The 22,397-nt window shown below is 45.7% G+C and overlaps 1 protein-coding gene and 1 pseudogene across 3 annotated transcripts in view; both read right to left on the reverse strand.

Annotated features, from left to right (window-relative positions):
• Nucleotides 1–22,397, reverse strand: part of LOC147702977 (organic cation/carnitine transporter 2-like) — a 562,174-nt gene that overhangs the window by 496,105 nt on the left and 43,672 nt on the right. The gene's annotated exons all lie outside the window — the stretch shown is intronic.
• On the reverse strand, nt 1,374–1,599 carry LOC147702978 (large ribosomal subunit protein eL38 pseudogene; annotated as a pseudogene).

The raw sequence follows: 22,397 nt of genomic DNA on the forward strand, positions 1-22,397 counted from the left end.
TGTGTGTGTAAATTAAAACTTTCAAAAATGCAATTTGTGCATATTTGGAAGTTTTCGGTAAATTAGCATGAAGTTCATGCTAATTTACCACTTCCAAATTGCGAATTCGCAATTAAAAAATGATCATGCATTGCATTTAAGAAATCTGAAATTGCGATTTCTTAAATGCAATCGCTATTTTAGAAATCGCAACATGGTTGCGATTCCTAAAATTGCGAAATGCATGATGCATTTCAAATTAGTCAATTGCATTCGCAAACGGCCGAAAATTGCGAATCGCACCGTTTGAGAATGCAATTGACTTTGATGCATGTGGGCATAAAAGTTTAGCTTCTCCTTTTCCAATGACTGCCAGAATCAAAAGCAGCTTCATGGAGCATCCTTCTTATACATTGGAGCCCTCCTTGCCACCAAACATTTAGCATGCGGGTCAGACATTGAGTTGATCACAACAAATTCATCATTCATACTAAAAACATCAGTGGTGACATGTTTTTGAAGGAGATGTTCAATAAACAATATGCCAATTTCACTCCTACCATGGTGATAAAAGACAAGTAAAGTGCTAGGTCAGGTTTCAAATCCGGACATCTGTGGCACTTGGGAAAAGGGTACTTATGTCATCAGAGTAGATAACACATCTACAGATCTGCTACATCGCTTCTGGTAGGCCTAGAAGATCAAAGGCTGGTGCCGTAGAGGTGGCACATACCAGAAAACCTTCTAGTTCTGGAGTGGTACTTTACAACTCCTATTAAGGCACCTGTGGAATTGCAAAAACAGAACTCTTAGCTCAAGGGTAATGGGTTTCATTGCTAAGCACGGCTTCCTTACTGAATTACAAGCTCTTATCCAACTCATAGCATGTTAAACTACGTATGACTGAACACTGTCAAACACTATTAAAGTACACTGGGTATACTGCACTCCTAAGCCCTCTAAAGGCATGCATGACTGACAAACATTAAACAATATGAAACTAGTGCACGGCAAAATTCAAGCTGCCACACTTAAGGTTTGATAGATAGTGCTGTTAAATGGAAGTCTTACAATTACCCAATTCTTTGGCCCTCATTTTAATGACCTTATATAGATATATTTCTATACAGACCTAATATGATTTAAAGAGGTGGCCTTAATTTTGCAATCAAACTGCTACAGAAGGTGCAGAAAACAACTGGCCTAAGCTTTAGTCATGCTGCAAAGATAGTACCCAAGACATTACGTTCAGGTTTATTTTTAATCAGGGAGTGCCAAACCTTTTTTTCAATGTCTAAAACAGGCAGTTCACGTTGGGTCAACGTTTTTTAGAACGGGTAATACGGCGCTCAAAGTTTCATAAACAAGTGGTTTACTTTAACAACTGGATTTCTTTACACCTCCGGATTACTACACTCCTTTATTGCCAAACCAGGAGGCAGGGACTACCTCAGCTTATCTGCCTCTTCTTTGTCTGGGAAGACCAGTGTGTAAAAGTACTTGCTGCCTGCGCACCTTGAGCTTCACATTGTCCTTGACCTTCTTTATTTTCACAGATTTTGCGTCTTTTCTCCTAGCTGTCAGCAGGAAGTCTTTGATCTCTTCGATTTTGCAAGGCATGGCTGGAGGTTAGTGCCAACCAGGAACTGCCAGCTACCCAGAGAGGAAAACAAGCGGTGTTTTGTTATTTGTGGGGCTTGCAGGAGATTCATCCTGTAGTCAGCAGCCCTAACATACAGTCATTTTTCCGCAATTGTAAATGCTGCTTTTGTTAAGGGCACTGAGGAGCTGTTGGGTAACTACAAAGGTCATGTTCCCGCAGTAAAACGGAAAAAAAACAGGAGGCATGAAAGTAACATAATGGCAAAAGTTAACTTATTTACTTTGAGGATGTAGCTTTTGGGGAAAAACAGCAGCATGGATTAAGTACAAGATAGCATTACAACAAAATATAGCATTGTACAAAGCAACATGGAACACTGTGCATGGTGAACACTGAATTCTATGTCAGGACCGGAGGCGAGGATTATGCTTTATCTTTCTTTATTTTAATGACAGCAGCCATTTTAAAGTCACCAAAACAAACAACTATTTCCATGAAACATCGGGAATATCTTTAAAAAAAAAAGATAGAGTGTCCATTGATAGAGTGTCCCTTGCTCTCTGCACCCATCACAGAGCGCCGAGGTGATGGTAGTCCTCGATCACTGTCCAATCTCCCTCTTTCTTTGATGCTTGCAGCCAGATAAGTCATGTTCACTTTTCTCTCGTGATTTTATTAATATATCATTGGCTGTTTGAAATTGTTCGTTCTAGATTGACTGTATACTCAGTTTTGTATTGAATTGTTTCAATTTGCCTGTTTCAAGGGGTTTTTCCTGCTTTTTCCCCTCAGGCGCTGTTCTCGAGCCTTCGCGCTCTGCTGTTGTAGATACAGTGCGCCCTGGCGGCGCCCCGGCGGCTGACCGTCATGCTCCGTTTATTAGGTCTCGCCTGTCAATGCGCATGCGCATTGAGGTGAGCGAGACTATAGGGGCTTAAACAGACTTTAATTACACTGGCGATTTGATGCTGTGCCCGTGCGCTTTTAGGTCAATGCGCAAGCGCATTGACCTAAAATGCGCGTGCACAGCATCAAATCGCCAGCCATCTGTTCCCCAGCAGCTCTTCCCTCTCCGCCCCACAAGCTTTCCCCAGTGTGCGCTCTGCCTCAGCCGCATTTTTTTTTACAACTTGTTTCACTCCTCTCACCTCCCACACCTTTGAAGTGAAGCTTAGCTTCACTTCAAAGGCCCCTGCTGCTTCACACTATTCACGGCCGCCAGGCCGTGTCTCTCCCTCATCGCTGCTCTCCCCGCTCCGCCCCCCAAGCTGCAGAAACCTAGATGCTTGTTGTTTGCTTCCTGTCACGATACACCCCCTTACGCTCCCTCCTAGACCTCTCGCATGCCTCTTACATGCCTCTCTCCCCTCCCGTGTTGCTCTCTCTCGTCCATTTTCATCTCTCCCATCCTGCGCTGCTCTTTCTCCCTCAAGCTTGCACAGAATGGTGGTAGCGGTGGCTCCATTTCTGTCGGGTTTAATTCATGTGGGGTATGAGTACCTCTTTCCCGTTTTCGCAGCTGAATTATCTTTGTCAGGGCCCTTTGGCTTTAAGTCTGACCGTGATCAGTGTTGCTGCCGTCATCTGCAAAATAAATCATTTTTCGTCCGGGTTCCAGGTTGACTGTGATGAAGCCGCTATGTCACAGGGACCCGTAAATGTGGCTTTATGTGGCTCTACATTTTGTGCAGTGGGAGCACAAACATGAACATGAACCCAGTTCTGCAGTGCCAGTGAAAATAATTTTGGCCCAAAAACACAGAAGCCCGAATCCGGGTGAATGCTGTTACGTGTACAAGCTCACCCACCCACACATTAACACTTAATGCGCGGTTCAGATTCAGTGTTATTACATTATTGCCATGAGAAAGGGCTTTTTATTGTCTCAGACTACTTGTCATAATGACGTAAAAAAGGAGAAGGCAAGCTAATAAACATTATATTATAATCTGCACATATACTATATGTCCATTCAGGTTCTTTAAAAACTGAAATGTTTCTAATCCGTGAGCATGTATATTTTGTGAAATGCAGGTTATTCAGATGGCGATTTTCTGAAATCAATCCAGCGCTCTCCTAATCCTTCGTTATCTTGCACGTGCTGAGGCACCACCCACGCCCCCACTGGGCTCGGCCTTGCACATTAACAAAACCAGGGAGTACTGGATTCCACTCCCCTCGCCTCTGCTGACCATCTTTTATTCAGTACAATGGTGCACATGGGCTCTGCATGCAAGCCATGTTCATTTTAGGCTTCTCAGCGCTTGGCAGTCTGTATGGCAGGTAGAGTTTTTATAGTTTGTAATTCCTGATGACTATTTGGTAACAAAGCATTACTAAAGTTAAACTTGGACATCCTCCTTCTGTATGTGTTATTTCAGGTGTGGCCTTGTCCTGTGACTGGTGCTGGGGTAGGCTGAGGAGAGATCCCATTTGGCAGTGAAGCAGCGAGGCAGGCCATGAGCGGTGTTGTGTCTCCTCTGATGCACCGAGGGGGCTTTTAAAGCCTTCTAACGGCCCTTCGGGTTAGTGGGCTGTCTGTGTTGTGGTTTGTGGTTTAATTTCCGCCCTGTTTTTTCAAGAATCCATCTAATGTTACGTAGGTCACCCTTTCTTTTCAACAGAATTTGTTTGAACCTGTTTCCCACAGCTCCCACCAGGGCGCATAGTCTCTCGCTTTCTTTCTCTCTGTCTCTCCTACTCTCTTTCTCTCTCTCGCCCTCTCTCTCACTCTTTCCCTTTCTATCTCTCTCTTTCTCTACCTCCCTCTCTCTCTCTTTATCTCTCCTCACACTTTCTGTCTCTCCCGCTCTCTCTCCCCCTCTCTGGCTCTCTCTAATCCCCTCTCTCACTCTCCCTCCCCACTCTCTTTCTCAGTCTTTCCATTTCTCTCCCTCCCTCTCTCTCTTTATCTCTCCTCCCTCTCTTTCTGTCTCTCTCCTCTCGCTTTCTCTTTCTCCCACTCCTTCTATTTCCCTCCCTCCCTCTATACCTCTCCTCTATCTCCCCCCTTTTTCTCTCTCTCTCTCTCTATCTCTCTCTCCTCACTCTCTCTCACTCTCTCCTTTCTCTCTCATCTGTTGATCGTCCTCCCCCACACACAACCCCTTAAACACATCCCCACACACACACAACCCCACACACAGAAACCCCCCCCACACACCCCCACACACAGACCCCACACACACACAACTCCACACACACACCCCCCCACACACACACCCACACCCCTCCACACACACACCCCCACACACACACAACCCCCCCATACAACCATCTATCGATCTATCTATCGCCCTCACTCTATCGCCCTTCCTCTATCTATCCATCGCCATCCCTCTATCTATCTATCGCATCCTCACAGCATCACTCAGCACCAACACAGAATCACTCAGGGCACCACAACATCACTCAGGGGCACCACAACATCACTATGCACTACCACAGCATCACTGAACACCACAGCATCACTCGTCGCCACCACATCACTCAGTGCCACCACAGCATCAATCTGTGCAACCATTCAACAACTGGTTCAAATATGTTCCCTCAATGTTTCAAGCTTTATTACAAATGTCACAAAAAGATGTTAATATTTCACTTCTGTTCTTGTTTTTAATGGCCTACACCCAGTAACTGCAACACTTTTAATGTTGGGCTAGGCTACATATTTTCCCAAGTTTACTGACAACGTTGCCTCTGTTTACCGTAGATGCTTGGCCACAGTTACTTACAACACTTTGCACTGGCACTTCTTGCGTTGCCTTGTCCTACAGCTAAATTCGAACGGTTCTGAACTAGAGTCTCATAATTTTCAAAATTTTGCAGTAAAACGATCAAAGAGGTACTAACTTAATTTCGACATAATTATTGCAGTGCAGTTTATCTTGTCTTCCTCAGTCCTTTGTACATCTCTCTAGAGATGTGGCCTAACGACCAGAGCTGCCATCTAAGTCACGTAAATACAAAACATGTTGCATTACAAATGCTATAGGTGTCACATTCGCAAAAGTTATAACTATTGGCATTGTAAATGACAAAGCTATCAATTTAGCTATTTTAAAAACCAACACATAAATAAAATATTTGTCATTTACAAGACCAATAGCTCCAACTTTTCTAATGCGAGACCTATTGCATTTCCAATGCTTGTTCTTAATGTATTGCTGTTTATTGCTTAGCGGTTCGCTGCATACTGTTGTTGTGTGCTTTTCCGCATGTTTGTGAGGCGTGAGTCAGCCGCTACTTGGCTGACTCGTTTCCAGCCGCAACTCGGCTGACTTGTTTCCAGCCGTGGGAGTGTTCCTCCTAGCAGCTGTGTACTTGGTGCGGCTCGTGGTGCGTTGTTTTCACCGCTAGAGGGCGCATTTGTGCATCCTCCTCACTGAGTGCGTTCCTGAGATTCCATGCATTCCGCGGAACGCACTGCAGTGAGCGAGCCTCCGCCTGCCACTACACCGCTTGAGGTCTGTTTCTGCCATTAGGCAGCTGTTTCCTTGAACGCCCCCTGTATGCCTTAGAGAGAAAGGTCGGTACAAATTCTATGTGAGGCTGCGAGCTGATGATTGTGCCCAGCCTCGGAGGTAAGTCATTTGTTAGGCCTACTTTCACGCTCCTCTGAGTCTATATTGCAGGCTATGTCCTGCTGGGGCCCATTTATTTGGCAGGCTGCCCTTTCATTCTAGCACCAGGGCTGGTGGGTCCCAGGGCTTGGCTCCCAATCGCGAGCTCTGCTTGCTGAAAAGTCGTCTGACACCCAGCCTCCCATATTACGGGGTTCCCCTCCGACTATCACTTCCCACTTACCTAGGTAGTGCTTTTCTAGGCTCCTTATGGAGTCTTATCAAGATGAAACTTACCTGGATGACCGGTGGAAGGAAGACCCACTCACAGCATTGCAGTGGGATGAGGATTTCTATGACACAGTAAATTCTTCCATACACAAAGCGGTGGAGCAGGCTAAGGCCACCTTAGAAGACCGCCTCTCCCGCAAAATCGAGCTAGCCTGTGATAAATTGGCCAGGGCAGCTCAGGCCATTCCAGCCTCTCTCCCTACCAGCGATGCCACAGCTGACCATCAACCTCCTCCCGGCAAGCAAGCCAAGGACGTGGGGGGTTGACACCGATGCCTTCGCTCGCCTCAAGCGGGTTTTCCTAGCTAGCAAACCCCCCCCCTATGATGACCACCCTTGGGGACTCTGACTCTGACGTCCCTGGCGTCCTTCGCAGCCAGCTCCTACCACTCCTGTTCCTATCGCAGATGAGCAGAATCTCTGCATCGACAGGTCTTGGCGGGCTTGTCAAGACAAGCTCCTTGAAATTCTTGGGCCCATAACAAAAATCCTTGATATGGCTGAAGAAGCCAAATCATTTGGAGCCCTGATCTCTCCGGAAAACCTCTCATCTTGGGCCCAGCTCGTGGTGGTATTTCTGGGGAATGCCAACTGTGCCATATCGACTGAGCGCCGAAGAGCCCTCTTGATAAAAGTGGATCCCAAACTTGGGGATCTGGCGGATTCAGAGGTGGGACCCGTTGCCCAAGGAGGCCTTTTTGGCGAGCCCTTTATGAATGAACTGGGGCGCTTCGTGAATACATTCACATCCTTGGACAGGGCGCAAACTTCTATACGGAAGGTCTTTAGCCCGCTGGTTTACAGGGGGGGGCGCTTGAGGCAGGAGCTGCTCGTCCGGCGGTCCTAACCAGCAGAGAGAAGGCTCCAACCAAGCAGCTTACCAGGATCAGACCAGATGTGGCAACTTCTTCCCTACTAGGGGACGCTGAGGAAAGAACCGTGGTGGTCCAGTTCTTCCGGTGAGTGTTCTCCCTTCTTTTCAACTAAAAGTGGGGGGCCGGCTGGCGCATTTTTTCCAGGCTTGGACTTCTGTCACGGGCGATGATTGGGTACTCCAAACTGTCCGAGGATTTCATATAGAGTTTCTCGGGGAGCACTTACAGCTGGCTCTGCTGCACCCTCTGGCGTTCTCGGCAGTGGACGACGCTTTGGTCGACCGGGAGGTCCATTCTCTTTTGCACAAAAGGGCAGTTGTACAAACCACTTCCCATGCTCAAGACTTCATCAGCAATCTTTTTGTGGTGGACAAGGCAGACGGGGCCAGAGGCCCATCATCAATTTGCGCAAGTTCAACGAGTGGCTGGTGTACCACCACTTCAAGATGGAGGGAATACATCCACTTCGCGATCTTCTCAGACCGAACGACTGGATGGTGCTTCTAGACCTAAAAGACGCATATCTGACCATCCCAATTTTACCCACACATCAGAGGTTCCTGCAGTTTCTTTGGCGAGACAAAGTGTATGAATTCACCACACTCCCTTTCGGTCTATCATCCGCTCCTTGGTGTTTCACCAAGGTACTGCTTCAGGTGATCGAACGTCTACGTGCGTCCGGGATGCGACTCATAGTTTATTTGGATGACATTTTACTCATGGCACAATGTCCCACAGCTCTGTCTCAACAGCTTTGCACAGCGGTCAATCTGCTCCAAAGCCTGGGCTTTGTGATCAACGAGGTGAAATCAATGCTCATTCCATCCCAATAGCAGTTTTCCTGGGGTTTTCCATCGACTCTGTCGTTGCTACTCTCAGCCTTCTCTCCCGGAAGATGACAAAAATCCACCACAAACTGAGGAGAGCTCCCACCCAGCACCAGCTCTCCCTCAGACAGATAGCCCGAATAGTAGGTCTTCTGTCAGCGTCCATTCAAGCTATTTTCCCAGGCCCCCTTTATTACAGGGCCTTGCAATGCCTCAAGGCCCAGCACCCCTGCAAAGGCCTCTCCTACTCTCAGAAGGTGTCCCTCTCTGCGGAAGCCAGGGAGGAGATACAATGGTGGCTTTCCAACATGGAAGCCTGGAATAGACGGGCGATTTTCGGTTCTGCGCCAGATATCGTTATCGAGTCAGACGCCATCAGATCAGGCTGGGGCACGCGATGTGGCGAGTTCACAACAGGAGGTGTGCGGTCTCCTCTGGAGCAACAGTTGCATATCAACTCTCTGGAACTTTTAGCGGGGTCGTTACGAACCATCTTGGAGACACGCGCTTGAGGGATAGCGGACTTTCAGTCTCACCATCTCCATGACGGCAATCTTTGGAGATTGCATCCGGGGGTTTTCGCAGATCTCCAGTCTCTCTGGGGTCCATTTTCAGTGGACCTCTTTGTCTCTCGCTTGGATCACCAGCTGCCCAGGTTCTTCAGTTGGAGACCGGATCGTCTGGCAGCGCAGGCAGACACATTTCTTCAGAATTGGAGGGACAAGCAAGGCTATGCCTTTCCCCCGTTTGCCATGATCACGAGGGTCTCAGCCCAGGTGCAATGCCAGAATGCGAATGTGGTTCTCATTTCCCCAATATGGAGGTCTCAAGTGTGGTGTCAGGTTCTTCAGGAACTTTCTTGGGATTTTCCTATCCCACTCCCCCAGTTTCCGACTCTTCTTCTCAACCCGGACGGAGTCCCTCCCCCATTGATAGAGCAGGACTCTCTTGCCCTCATGGCATGGAAGATTACAGTGGACGCTGGGTGGTGCAGGCCTTTCGGCACCGGCTGAAGAGTTCATGTCAAAGGCTTGGGCCGAAAGCACCGTCAAGCGCTACCGCTCCACCTGGAGAAGGTGGTATCGTTGGTGTGTGCGACAGAGTCCCAATCCAGTGGCAATGGATGTGACCTTTATTTTGACTTTTTTAACCTCTCTGGCGGAGGAGGGCTTGGCTTATAGGACTATCAACACCTTCCGTTCTGCCATTTCGTCGGGTCATACCATGGTTGATAGATCCCCGGTGGGCGAACATCCCTTGGTCTGTCGTCTCCTTCGAGGCATCCGTTTCTCGCTACCGACTGAACCTTGTTATTCTCAGCTTTGGGATGTTAACCAGGTGTTAAATCTATTTCTGTCTTGGCAGCCGAATAGGTTCCTCTATAGGAAAGAACTATCGGCGAAGTTGACGACGCTTCTCTGCCTTATCTCATGTAGAAGGGTTTGGGATGTCAGAGCCCTTGATATTACCAGTAGAATTTTTCCCCCACAGGGGTCACTTTTACGATTTGCAGAAGAAGAAGAACAAAGTCTTGAACAAGATCCATTTTTTATCCGGCGTTCCCGGACTCCCCGAAGCTATGTGTGGTTGCTTGCCTTAAAGCAAATGAGGAAATGTCAGAGGAGTTCCGTTGTCCGGGGGAGCAGCAATTACTCATTGCGCTTAAAAAAACTCATAAGGCGGTTTCTTGCCCCACCATTGCCCGCTGGTTAAGGTGGGTCATGCAAGAGGCCGGAATTAACCTTCGAGCTGTCGGCGCTCACTCTGCCAGAGGAGCGATGGCCTCTAAGACATTTACCCTGGGAGCTTTTCTGGAAGACAATCGGAATGCAGCAGATTGGTCTACAGACTCTACTTTTAAGCAGTTTTATTTTAAGCCGATTATTGACGTGGCTCACTTGGTGGTGAGCAAGCTTTAAACAAGCATACTCCTCGCCTCCGAGTCCTTAATAGAATTGAAACTTTCTGTTACGATAGCTAGGAAGATTTTCATTATACTATATTGCTTTATAGGAGTTATAGCTTAGATTTTATAATTTGTGTTTGGTTAAGTGTGTCTTGCCAGTAAAGTTCATTTGGTTTGCGGTGCTGCAGAATGGGTTTGCATAGTTGTGTTCTGTGATCTTATTTACCAGTGCCGTCGTAAGGATATTTGAAGTTTTGTATAAACATTTTTTGGAGCTCCGAGTGAGGAATAATTTCTCACCCTTTTTTTTAGCTAATTCAACCCCTTGTAATGACTAACAATATTAGATTCAATGTTAAGGTTTTACATTCAATGTTAAGGTTTCAAAACACAAACAAAATTACATTCGAAATCTCAAGCTGCCCGGCGTCCATCAGCAAAAGAAAGCTTGAACATCCATTGATAAACCCATTACTTGCATTTGGATCTAGACTTTTTTGGTCTTGCAACAACAATAGTTTTCATGGAATTCAAAACGTAACCAGCTTGCTCATTCCACTGTAGAAAAGACACAATATGGGTGACTTAGTGGAGGGTAAGTGGGCTAGTGTATAATATTAAAAGAAGCAGGGTATGTTGCTATTCATATTTTCATTTGTGGCCACCAATTATGTTACGCTGACATTTAAAAACAAACTTTGTTAACATATTTTTATTGGTGTTTCTAAGTGGCTTACTGTTCTTATCGATTTTTGAGTGGTTAGGGTGTGTTTCGTGGTTGGAATTGGACTGATGAGAAACCCGTAATTTTTACTTCGATAAGTTGCACCGCAGACCGGGTACTAATCAGGATACTAGTCCAGTTTTGCAGTTATTTAAAGACACTTGCAGCGTGTCCACACAGTGGGCATGCCAAAGACAAGCTAGTCTGCATCTGTCAGCACCTGGACTACGCCAGAGGCCAGCCATGCTGTGCATCTGAACTAAAAAATTAAATGAGTACAGAACATACGGTATTCTTGACCAAAAGCCTCTACTGAATCGAAATTCTCTTACGTACAACTTAAATGATGGTTTGAAGGCCAACCTATCATCCTCGATTATCTACACCAATCAGACAACAACTTCAGGCACATGGTAGGCACATTTCCCTTTTTGCTGCCTTTTTGGTTAATGCCTGGTCTGCCATTAAGAATGTCTCTTCTATCAAAGATCTATCCTTATATTTTAATTAAAATATGGTGGCTACTATAGAAACGTGGTTCTCTCATTTAACACCTTTTGGACATACTCCCTTATCCGTTTGTACATACCCCTTGGGCCTGCAGTTAGGCCTTTTTCTATACCGTCCTGAGCTTCCCTTGTAACCTTTTCCATGATTCAGACGGCCCCCGATGTCACGGTGGGCGTGTGCGGAGGACGGCCGGGGGCCGCGCACACGTCAGAATCGGCCGCACCCGGGCGGAATGTCCGCCGCGCCGAAGAGGTTAAACACTGGACTGTTGACAACTAATTTTGTGTTTAAATGATTATGTTCAAGTAACCTCCAGACAATTTCACGCAAGGTATTTTTTTTATTCAACTTACAAGGTCACACTATTTAACCTCTAAGTTACCATAGTAATTGATTTTTTCTGCTCCCTTACCCTGCAACTCTCCTCTGTTTCTTGACTTAGTACCCCTTCTGCACTCCTCACTTTCTCTCTCCTGTCTCCCTAATAAATTCTTCCTATAGTTTTCACTCCTCCCCTTCTTACATCCTCTATCATTCCTTTCTCCCTCTCCCCTCCCACTCCCACAACGTCTACATAGCTCCAGGCTTCCCTTCATTGATGCTCCCTCATTTTATTTCTCTTTTTCAAAGCTTAATTTTCTCTGACTAATCTCGCATCCCTTCCCGCTTAACTTTGACTCTCCACTTCTCTCTTACTATTTTCCCTCCAGTTTTGTTACTCCCCTCCTTCTCATTTTTTGTTATATCTCCCCCTCCTTTCTCTACTCCTACTCCTCATCTTAAGTCCCGTTCATATCCCCCACTTCCTCGCTTCTCTCCTCCTGATCCTGCCCTCACCAGACAAGGCCTCAACTAATGGAACATCTTATACCCTTCCAACTTTTCTAAAAACGCCTCAAAAATATTGAAACATAAATTACTGATTCGTCACCCTGAAATTTCAATAGCTGATACCTACCTCAGTCTCCCCTCTGCTATAAACTCTAACTGCATCTTCTTTACCAACCACCCCTCCAAATGGAAAAGCATTTTCCTTCACCACCTTACAATCATCAAATCAAGTAATATGCCATATGGTTTCAAATTGTCTACTACCCTCTCCCCAGCATTTCCCGGGGATATTTACATTTCCATATTCAAATCTGGCAACGTCTTCATCCAAGCCCCTGATAACAAGCTCAAGCTTTTCGAGAAACATGTTATTACCTTGACCAACCAATTCTCTCAACCAGTTCCTAACCCTTCTTCAACCCAAATGCCTGACTACGTTAAGCTGTCTCCCACTCCGCCTGGTCTGTCCCATCCTCCCCTATACGTCACAACTACATAAGCAGTCATGCCAATTCTTACTCCCTCTACCAACCAACCTACTCCAACCCTGCTCCCTATCTCTAATACCTCTCCTATTTCACTACCTCCACATCTTGAATTTCCTACTTTATCCCCCCCTTCGCCAATCTCTCCCTCTCTTAACTGCATTCCTCCCCCTCAATCTGTAGTGGCTTTTCCCCGCACCCCTCATGCCCACTTATCTCCTTCCACCTAGACTGACTCCATGACTGACCCACCTTTCTTCTCGCTTAAAACCTCGCCTAATCGCCGGAACACTTTTCTAACTCCTTCCCTCCAGACATCTCTCCCCCTCTGCACATCAGACTCCCCTTCCCCACCAATACGGAACCCACTTCATACCCCCCTCCTTTTCAACGGAGCTCCCACTCAATCTTCGAACTCAGATTTTAACAAACTTAGATCGTAATCTCTCAACCTTGACAACTGGACTTGCACGACTTAGAGAGGATCACAACACACTTAAATCCATGTCCTTTCTTAATCTCACTGATTCCCTCTGTTCTTGCTCCCTTAACAGTTCTCGACCTAACCGATGGAGAACTACACCCATATGCAACCGATCTCATAGGCCTCTCCGCGCAGTTAGCTACCTATCCACTTCTGACCTCACTGACCTTTGCAACTCCTACCTTCCTAAGCCTTTGATTGCAGATCTTCCCCTCCCATACGCCAATATCCCAGTGATTGTGATAATTAACAGATTCCTTTCCGCACCCTTCTTCACCAAACCCCCAGCTCAATTTACAACAATCCACCCTTGTAATCCTACCAAAAATAACCCTAATCCCCTCACTTGCATGCTTGAAAAACTCCCAATCTGCTGTCCGACATGCGACTGAAATATCTGAAACCATCCTCAGCGAAGCTATCGACATCAACTTCCTTACGGAAACCAGGCTCTTTGACCACTCAACTGCTATTCTTTACTTACTCATCCCCTCTATCATTAGGAAAGACAGACCAGTCAGAAAAGGGGGTGGTTTAGTTATAATCTATAAAAACGAACTTCAACTCTCTTTTAAAGCAATCAGACCACTTAAACTTTGAATACCTTGGCGTTGAACTTACAGCACAGGGCTCCTCCCCTCCGGGTGAACCTCTTCTTTTTGCTGGCGAAGTTTCTGACTTTCTTACACAAATCCTCTATATGCAATTCAAAAAATCTCTTTTTAAGGGATTTTAACATTCATTGGAACAATGTTGAGGATCCCACAATAACCCGCCTCATTAACCTCCTAGAGATCAATGATCACCCCCTCTCCCAAAATGCCAATGAGCTCACTGAACACTTCAATAAGACCGTAAAGTATGTCCTGGACCAACTAGCCCCCCACACAAAAAAAATACAGAAATCTTCCATCCAAATCTTTGTTCAACTCTGATCTTAACAATGAAAGATGTTCTCTTAGACGACCGAAAGAACATGGAGACAACACCCCTCTGCCTCCCATCTTGCCCTCCTTAGATCCACCAGATCAACTTACAAAAAACACATCTTCAATAAAAAAGCAACCTTCTTTCTAGCACAATGCAATTGTGCCAAAAACAGGCCCAGGGAACTGTTTAACATTGTAGGAAAACAAACATCTTCCACTCCCCTCAGCTGATGGCCTCAACAGGGAGATACGAGGAAATTGATAACTTCCTATGAAATAAAATCGATCAATCCTTCCATCTAACTCAAGCCACGACCTCCCCTCAACGCCCCGTTGATGCATCGATCAATTTACCTCCCTTGTTGACCTCGCCCCACCTCGCTACCCTTCAACTCACCGTCTGTCTCAATTTCTCCTGAAACCAGCCTTTCCAATGTACATCTGAAAAACAATGCCTCCTGGCATAATTTCCACCAATAACTGGGAACATGAAGTCCTCAACATCATTTCCAAACTCAAGCCGACCTCCCTTCTAACCTCGTCCAAGATCTAAAACACATCATTGCTCCTTAGTGGACTTCTATCATTAACACCTCCTTTGCCACAGGTTGTGTCCCCAACTCTCTCCAGCTCGGACAAATCACTCCTATTCTTAAAAATCACTATGGGAACGCCAAAACAAAGCCAAGCAGACAGAAGGAAACTGGCAGGCAGCCTGACCACAGCATTAGCAATGCAGCTGTGGGGCGGACCCTGCGCTGCACCGCCAAAGTCATAATCAGACCCTTGATGTTTTGGAAGAGAGCAGGCCATGAACAGGCAGTTTGGGATATATCAATCATGTGATTTTCATACATGCTCTGAGTGTCCATATCAAAATGTAATGTTGTAGTATTTCGAGGGAAACCAATAAATACCTACATTTATTTACAGTTGATCATTATTAAAGTCTAAAAGTGCAGTGCTCTTGAGTGATCACTGCTGTTATACTGAGATCGTCATCCAGGTATGGACTTATGATATTTGCAATTTAAGTTGCCACTGGACGTAGCACAGCTGTTGCCTGTACGAGTGGCTAGTATTCTGCATTATGACAGAAAAGCGAGTAGAGCGTGACGCCTTAAAAAAAAGCTTCAGCAAAAAGAACATTTGATGGACAGAATGGAAAGCAATCTGAAACATTCAACCCAGTGCAGAGATCAGGGCCTCAATCCATCGTTTTTTTGCTCGCCATACCATTCGAGTTTAAACCCAGCCTTATGCAAATCAGTCTTGACCCTGCTCCCTATGGGAACAGTCCAGACTGAATTACCACTTGTTTCAAGTCCAGTCCTTGCCACTACTACTCACATTCTTCCCTTCTACCAATTCTCTGATCCATGGAGGCACTAATTTAGAAGTTGGTTTTCTGCCCGCATGGAAATGAAGGGAACTACTACTGTAGTGGAATTCTCAGTTGTGCGATAAGCCCATATTAATTCACTCAAAGTCTCATCTATGTCAAGATTATTCGTGAGAGCCAAACTTATAGCTCCCTAAATCATGCGATTGGCCCTCTCCACAATTCCGTGGATTTTGGGTTATGTAAAGTGGTGAGTGAATGTTTGATGCCACACCCGCTTAGAAATTCTCTCGTTTCACTGGAAGTCAATTGGGTCCATGCGTAGTACTCTAATGGTAATTTTAGTGGTTATTTCGGGAAGGAGATACACAGAGAGCCATCTGGAATGGATATCCATTACGACCATGCCAAATCTTTTACTGGGGTGAACACCTGGCATGTGTCCGATAAAATCAAGGCAAATGCTGTGCCACACCACACCTGGGTCATGGATGGAACTTGGCACGGATTGGGGTCCTGGCTTAAGTCTTTTCTCGCTCTCGCAACACTCACTGCATCTCTCAACCCAATCAACTACATCACCATCCATTCCTGGCCACCAGAATTCATTTCTCAAATGATTCTTTGTAATGGTTTGGCCCAAGTGTCCTTCATGGGCTAAATCGAACAGTCTCTTATGAATACCAAATGGGGGAATTATCTTATCACCTTGCATGATAACTTTTTCTGTGACAGTGGATAACTCTTCAATGACCGCATTGAAAGGTCTAATGCTTATAGGCAAAGTGCTTTCTCTGTGTCTGCCCTTCACAATGAGGTTTAGGACTCCTTTAAGAACTTCATCTTGAGACATAGCCTCTGCCCATTCCTCTCTACTGACATCACGACAACTCCACTGAACCACATCGTCAACACTAGAGGTAGCTTCTTCTCTCTCTCTCACTTCGACACACCAGTCTTGTCTACTTCTTCCCAGTCTAAGGACAGTCGCGACATACAATCGGCTTGGACATTTCGCCATCCTGAAATGAATTCAATGCTAAAATTATATTCCTGCAGCCTGGACGCTAACCGAGCAACTCTGGCTGACCCCTTCCCTGTTCCACCAGCTGACAGTATTTTCAGCAACGGTTTGTAGTCAGTGCATAGCATAAATCTGCGCCCCCATACATACATCCTGAAATATTCCACACACCAAGCAGCAGCCAACATGTAGCCTGAACATGAATTCTTCCCAACAAAGATTTTTGGAGAATGATCTCAAGAGCAATACTTTGCTACTCTACGTAAGTTACTGCATTGCTAAAAGGATCACATTTAAAACAGTATTGTGTATAAAATAAAACAATGTGAACGGCTTCTCATACAAAGAAGATTTTTGTTTTATTGGTGATTTTCTTTGTGCAAAATGCAATTTCTATATTTGGCAAGAAACATTTCAGCAAAGAGAGCTCGAAATTGAAAGGAATAAGCAGACATTTACATCCTTATTCACAAATCAAATTAGAATTGAGGTATCTTTTGGTGATTCATAATGGATGTAACGGCCCTTGATGTCTCAGCGGTATCTACTCCTCCTCACTTTCTCAATCAACCAGGGAGCCCAGGTTTAGAAAGGGATGAGTGGATTGAGATGTTTGATAACTATTTGGAAGCTTTGGATGCGCAGGATTACAGTAGCAATAAGAAAAAAGCGATTTTACTCACCAATTTAGGAAAAGAAGGACAACACATTTTTAAGTACTTACCTATTGCTAACAATGAACGTGGTCAACCCATTGAGAATGTTTAAGAAGAGGCACAGAAAAGATTGGAATTGAGATTTGCCGAAGAAACAAACATAGTTATGAGAAGATCCAAATTTACACCCAGCCTCAGAAGGTAGGGGAGTCCATTGATGATTTTGTCACTAGACTTCGTGAACTTTCTTTAAAATGCAAGTTTGGTCCTATGACTGAGGAAATGATTCGGGACCAACTGATTGTTCAATGTAGGAGCATAAAGACACAGGAACGCTTGTGGGCTGCCAAGATCCCTCTCTTAAGGATGCAATTAACATTGCTAAATAGTTGAATAGTCAGATTCTTGCATGAAAAAAATGGATCGTAGGGATTCTAAACTTAACATGTCTAATGAGAGCGAAACTTCTGTTGTTGAGGGTTGTGATGGTGAGGTAGCTGCCTCTACCAGATTCAAAGGTGGAAAGAGTACATTGGGTTGTAGACTGTATCCCAGTAGGTTTGGCAGTAAGACATGTGGGAAGTGCGGTAGTACTTATCACACGTCTGACTCCAAGCAGTGTTGGGCCATTGGGAAAGAATGCAGAAAGTGTGGCCGTAAGGGCCATATTGCAAGAATGTGTAGAGATGCAAACAAAGGGAAGGAGAGTGGGAAGAGAAGAAAAGACGGGACAGGGAAAGGCAGAAACGTGAGACAGAGAACGGTGAGTCATCCCACCACGAAAATCATGCAAATGTTGAGGAAGTCTCCTGACTCGCAAGGGTCTCTGGTAAGGTGGAGTGCCTTGAGGATCATGAGACTCCTCGTTTACGGTAATTGCCCTTTGACTTGTGCTCAAGTTGTCCCCATCAGGGCCTGGAGCCCTCATCCCTGCACCAGTACGAGCACTATTAAGCAATGGATGATCATGAGCCAACATGAAGCCTGAACATGAATTCTTCCTAACAAAGGTTTTTGGAGAATGATCTCGTGAGCAATACTTTGCTACTCTACGCAAGTTCCATTTTTCTCCATTACCCACTGAAGAGCTCCTCATCGCCAAAAACATGTTGTAATGAGCAACAACATGAAGCAAAGACAGAATGATGGTTCCAAGTTTTATTAATGTACAGCAACACAGTGTCAGCGCTCCTGCCGCCTTCAGCCAGCAACTCCCAACTGACAGGTCAGCGTGCGCCTCTCACTGTAGAATCTTCAGTCCCCAACATTCCACTGTGGCGCGAGGAGCGGAGCCACAGTGTAAACAAGATTACAACAAGGAGCCTTGACTCTTAGCCACTTTTTCCCCTGGAAGTGTACCCTGGAGTTAGGAAGGTTAGACCCACATACAAAGAAGGCTGGACTAAAGGGGAGACGGGCAGATGTATATTTACAGGTCTCTTTCAAATGGGGAAGTTTGTACATGCCTGCACTAAAAATAATGAATTACCAACATAACAGAGCAGGGCAGTGGTCCTCTTAACCCTACTGGTTTCAGTATTTGTCTGGGTGTCTCGACCAAACAAAATGTCAGTAGCAAGCAAATAATTTGCAAGTCTGTAGACAACGACAACTCAAAGCTGTAAAACGTATCCTCTACAAAGGCAAACAGAATATCAACGAGAATCCAAGAAGCATTTTACACAAATTCTCCGTATTTCCCCAATGCCAGAAGGGCAAAACAGGCTACAAGAGATGGAATATTATAGTATTTTATTTTATGGTATTTTATCATTGCCTCGCCCGTCCTTCCACACTATGACAGTACGGCCTGGATGGCGCAACACTGGAAGTTTCTCAGTGCCCGTTGCATCAGCTTTCTCACTGTGATATCACGAATTTGAGAGGACAGTCTGTGTCTCAAAGGCAGAACGAAGGAGTAGGTAGAGCTACTTGGACCTTTACCCTGCCGACTCACCTATACAGTCTTATCTATATAAGGAGCGGTCATCCCATTGGGGGTGTGCACTTCAAATAGCAGGGTCATCGGTCCCTCTGCCAATCACCATGACCATCCACAACAGGATAGAAAAGACCCAGCCCCTTTCTCCTCGCTCAACTCCAGTCCATCACTTACCAGTGTATGTTTGGCATTCCCTTCGTGGTCGAAGTGACGCTCAACGTAGTGTGACAAGAGCAAATGGTGTTTAAAATGAAGGTAGCCACAAAAGCTTTTGCTAGTTGTGGATTGATTGTTTGGCTTTAGGATGACAGGGGCTGGAGAGGGGCAGTGGCTCCAGAGAGCCTGATGGGTCAGGCCTGGGCTGGGCTGAATAGACCTGGGATCCATTTAGAGTAGTTGGAGGAGATTTCCTTGCACCTGAATGGGCCTGGTCTGCCTTGCACAATGCAGTATCCACCCCTGCCAGGAAGCTGCACCAGTGAGGAAAGAACTGGTTTGCCTCTCGGAGAACACATGATTTGGTGGTATAAATATTGGGGCCCAGACACCAAAACTTTAGAACTCTTTTAGAACCAAGAAGACTGCCAAGAAGACGAGCTGGAGAAGCTGTGAGGAGAGACTACCACTTTGCTATGTGCTTTGCCGTGTTGGTCTGCAGTGGCTGCTTCTGCCATGGGCAGTGAAAGGACTGGACTGAACTTTCTGCAAACTTCTTTTTTGTGAGTTTCTCGAAGGGTTTGAGGTTGAGCTTGTCCCTGTCCACAAAGCCTCAGGAACAGCAAAGACTACAAGTTCTTCTGTCTTCAGCACTGGGGACTGTGTGATTTGTGCTGCAACAGAAGAAACCCGACGCCGCTGCTGACTCCGTGTCCTGAAGGTACCGCAGAGGGCACAGCCGGACGGGAACCCTGGTCTCACCGACGCAGCCCGCCCCCACTTAGCTACTGCTTGCACCGCAACCTGTGAGCACTGCACTCCGCACCGCTTCACGCCATCACCTTGGTATCCCGGACGATGCCGCTCCACACAGAAATAGACGCCGCTGCTTGCACCGCGGTTCAAGGGCACCGCTCGTAAGTTACACGACGCATCGTCCTCATCCCGCACTGCAGCCTTGGCCTACAGACGCAAGCGCCATCAACTCCAGTTTGTCAGCCGACGACAGCGCTTCAGCAACGATGACCCCGCTGCTTGCACCATGACCTGCCAGCACCACGACGAGCACCACGGCACTTTGCACCGCAGCACCAGACGCCAGCACTCCTGACTTCAATCATGAGGAGTTCGATCGGCAACGCGTGTGACTTCAAGGGCCCGAAGACTCCTGCACTGACCTCCGGACCTGATGCCTGCGGACGCTGTGCTTTTGGAGCTCAACGAGAGGTAACCGCCGCCCTGCATTTCTAAATGTACTGTTTTGCGTGTCTCCCCAACACCGTAGCCGGCCCGCGACGCCGCCGTCTGCCAGAACCGTTTGGAATTTGTTGTTCACAACGCCGTGATATCCCCAGACGGAGTATCGACTTCAAGGAACTTTATTTCAAGTTTATTTGGATAACTGAAGATTTATAAGTACTGTAGTATGGATTTTTATCGTTTTTGTTCTTGTCTTAAGTATATAAAAATATTGGATATTTTTCTAAACTGGTGTGGTGTCCTTTTGTAGTGCTTACACTGTGTTACTGTTGGTTATGTGCAAATGCTTTACACACTGCCTCTAAGATACGCCTGACTGCTTGTGCCAAGTTACCAAGAGTGTAAGCAGGGGTTATTTTAGGAGTGTAACTCACAGATCCTGACTAGAAGGAAGGATCCCTACTTGGACACGGTGCAAACGATTGCCAACTAGAGACCCCCATTTCTAGCACTCAGCCAACAAGTGTTCCGCCCTACAGTGGTGCGCAGGCCTCAGGCTTTTTCAAGGCAATTGAGTACTCTGAGGGTTTTCAGGAGCTGTTGTCCTTAGTAGCATTATAAAAGAACATTGAATTGTACCTGGTTTATCACATCTAAATTCTTAAGAAGACTTGATGTGTGTAAATGGTTGCATTGTAAAAATATAGGATTTGGGGTCAAGGGATCACTGTATTTCTCTGCTAAATTATGCAATTGGTGCTAAATAATTATCAGCAAGTGTTTGTACAGCAAAGTCCTGTGCAGGAAAGATCCATTTGGTCTGAATATGGACTTTGATAGCTCCAAACCGCATGGGGCTGTCTTGCACAGGACACTTTGCTGTACAATCACCTGCTGAAACCTATTTAGCACCGACTGCTTCATTGGGAAAGAAGTATGGTGCTATAAACATTTTTACAACACAATGGTATTAACACATCAAGACTTCTCAAGAATTTAGATGTGATAAACAAGGTACAATTCAAAACTCGTTGATAGCGCTACTAAGGACTACCACTACAAGCACTCTGAAAAACAATTGCCTTGAAAAGCCCAAGGCCTGCGCACCACCAAAGAGTGAAATACAAGTTGACTGAGTAACCAATTGCAAACAGACATTTGTAGCAATCTTGTATATAAAATGAAAGATTAACAATTTCTAAGAATATGGTCTCACAGAACTATTTCTGTGATTTATACTTTGCATCTCATGCTTTCTTTTCCCGTATAAATTTCTGATTTCAATATCATTTGTTCCAATGTGACAAATGCATCTTTTCAATACGCAGTTAACATGTTTCTAGGTTAAAGGGTGTTAGACCTGGCATCATTGGTGTGGGTTTCCCTGTATTTTTGGCTTTGCCTCCTGTGATTTTACAGTTTGTTGGGCTTCATTTTGCTGGTCTAGATGCTTTGGGCACTTTGCCACTGCTGTTCAGTGCCAAAATGCAAGCGCTCCTTTTGTAAATTATTGTTGTGGATTGGTGTTTCCATAATTAGCTTATTTGATTTAATAGTTAGTTCCTAGTATAGTGCACTGTGTGTACCAAGGGCCTGTAAATCGAATGCTGCTAGTGGACCTGCAGCACTGATTGTGCCACCCACCTAAGCCTGTAAATATAACTAAGATCTACCACTGCAGTATCTGTGCACAGTTTGGTACTGCCATGTCTACTTGACAAGTGCACCCCCTTGCCAGGCCCTAAAAATCCCTTTTCTTACATGTTAGTCACCCCTAAGATTACCCAAGGTACCCCTTTGCGCAGGGTGCAGTGTAGGTGAAAGGTAGGACATGCCCGATGTGTGTGGCATGTCCTGATAGTGAAATACTGCCAATTCCGTCCTGCAATGTTGTAAGGCTATCTGTCCACTTAGGCTACAATGGGGAGTTTGCTCATAACATCTTATTCTTTTTTTCCCAGGAGCATTATTGCTCCTGGGAACAAGATAGGAAAATGTGAGCGGGTAGAAGAACTGAGGTCCACAATAAATGATTCTTCAGTGGGGTTTATTTTATAAGCTTGTCTAACAG

The sequence above is a fragment of the Lissotriton vulgaris genome, chromosome 7, assembly GCF_964263255.1.
Source record: "Lissotriton vulgaris chromosome 7, aLisVul1.2, whole genome shotgun sequence".
Taxonomy (NCBI): Eukaryota; Metazoa; Chordata; class Amphibia; order Caudata; family Salamandridae; genus Lissotriton; species Lissotriton vulgaris.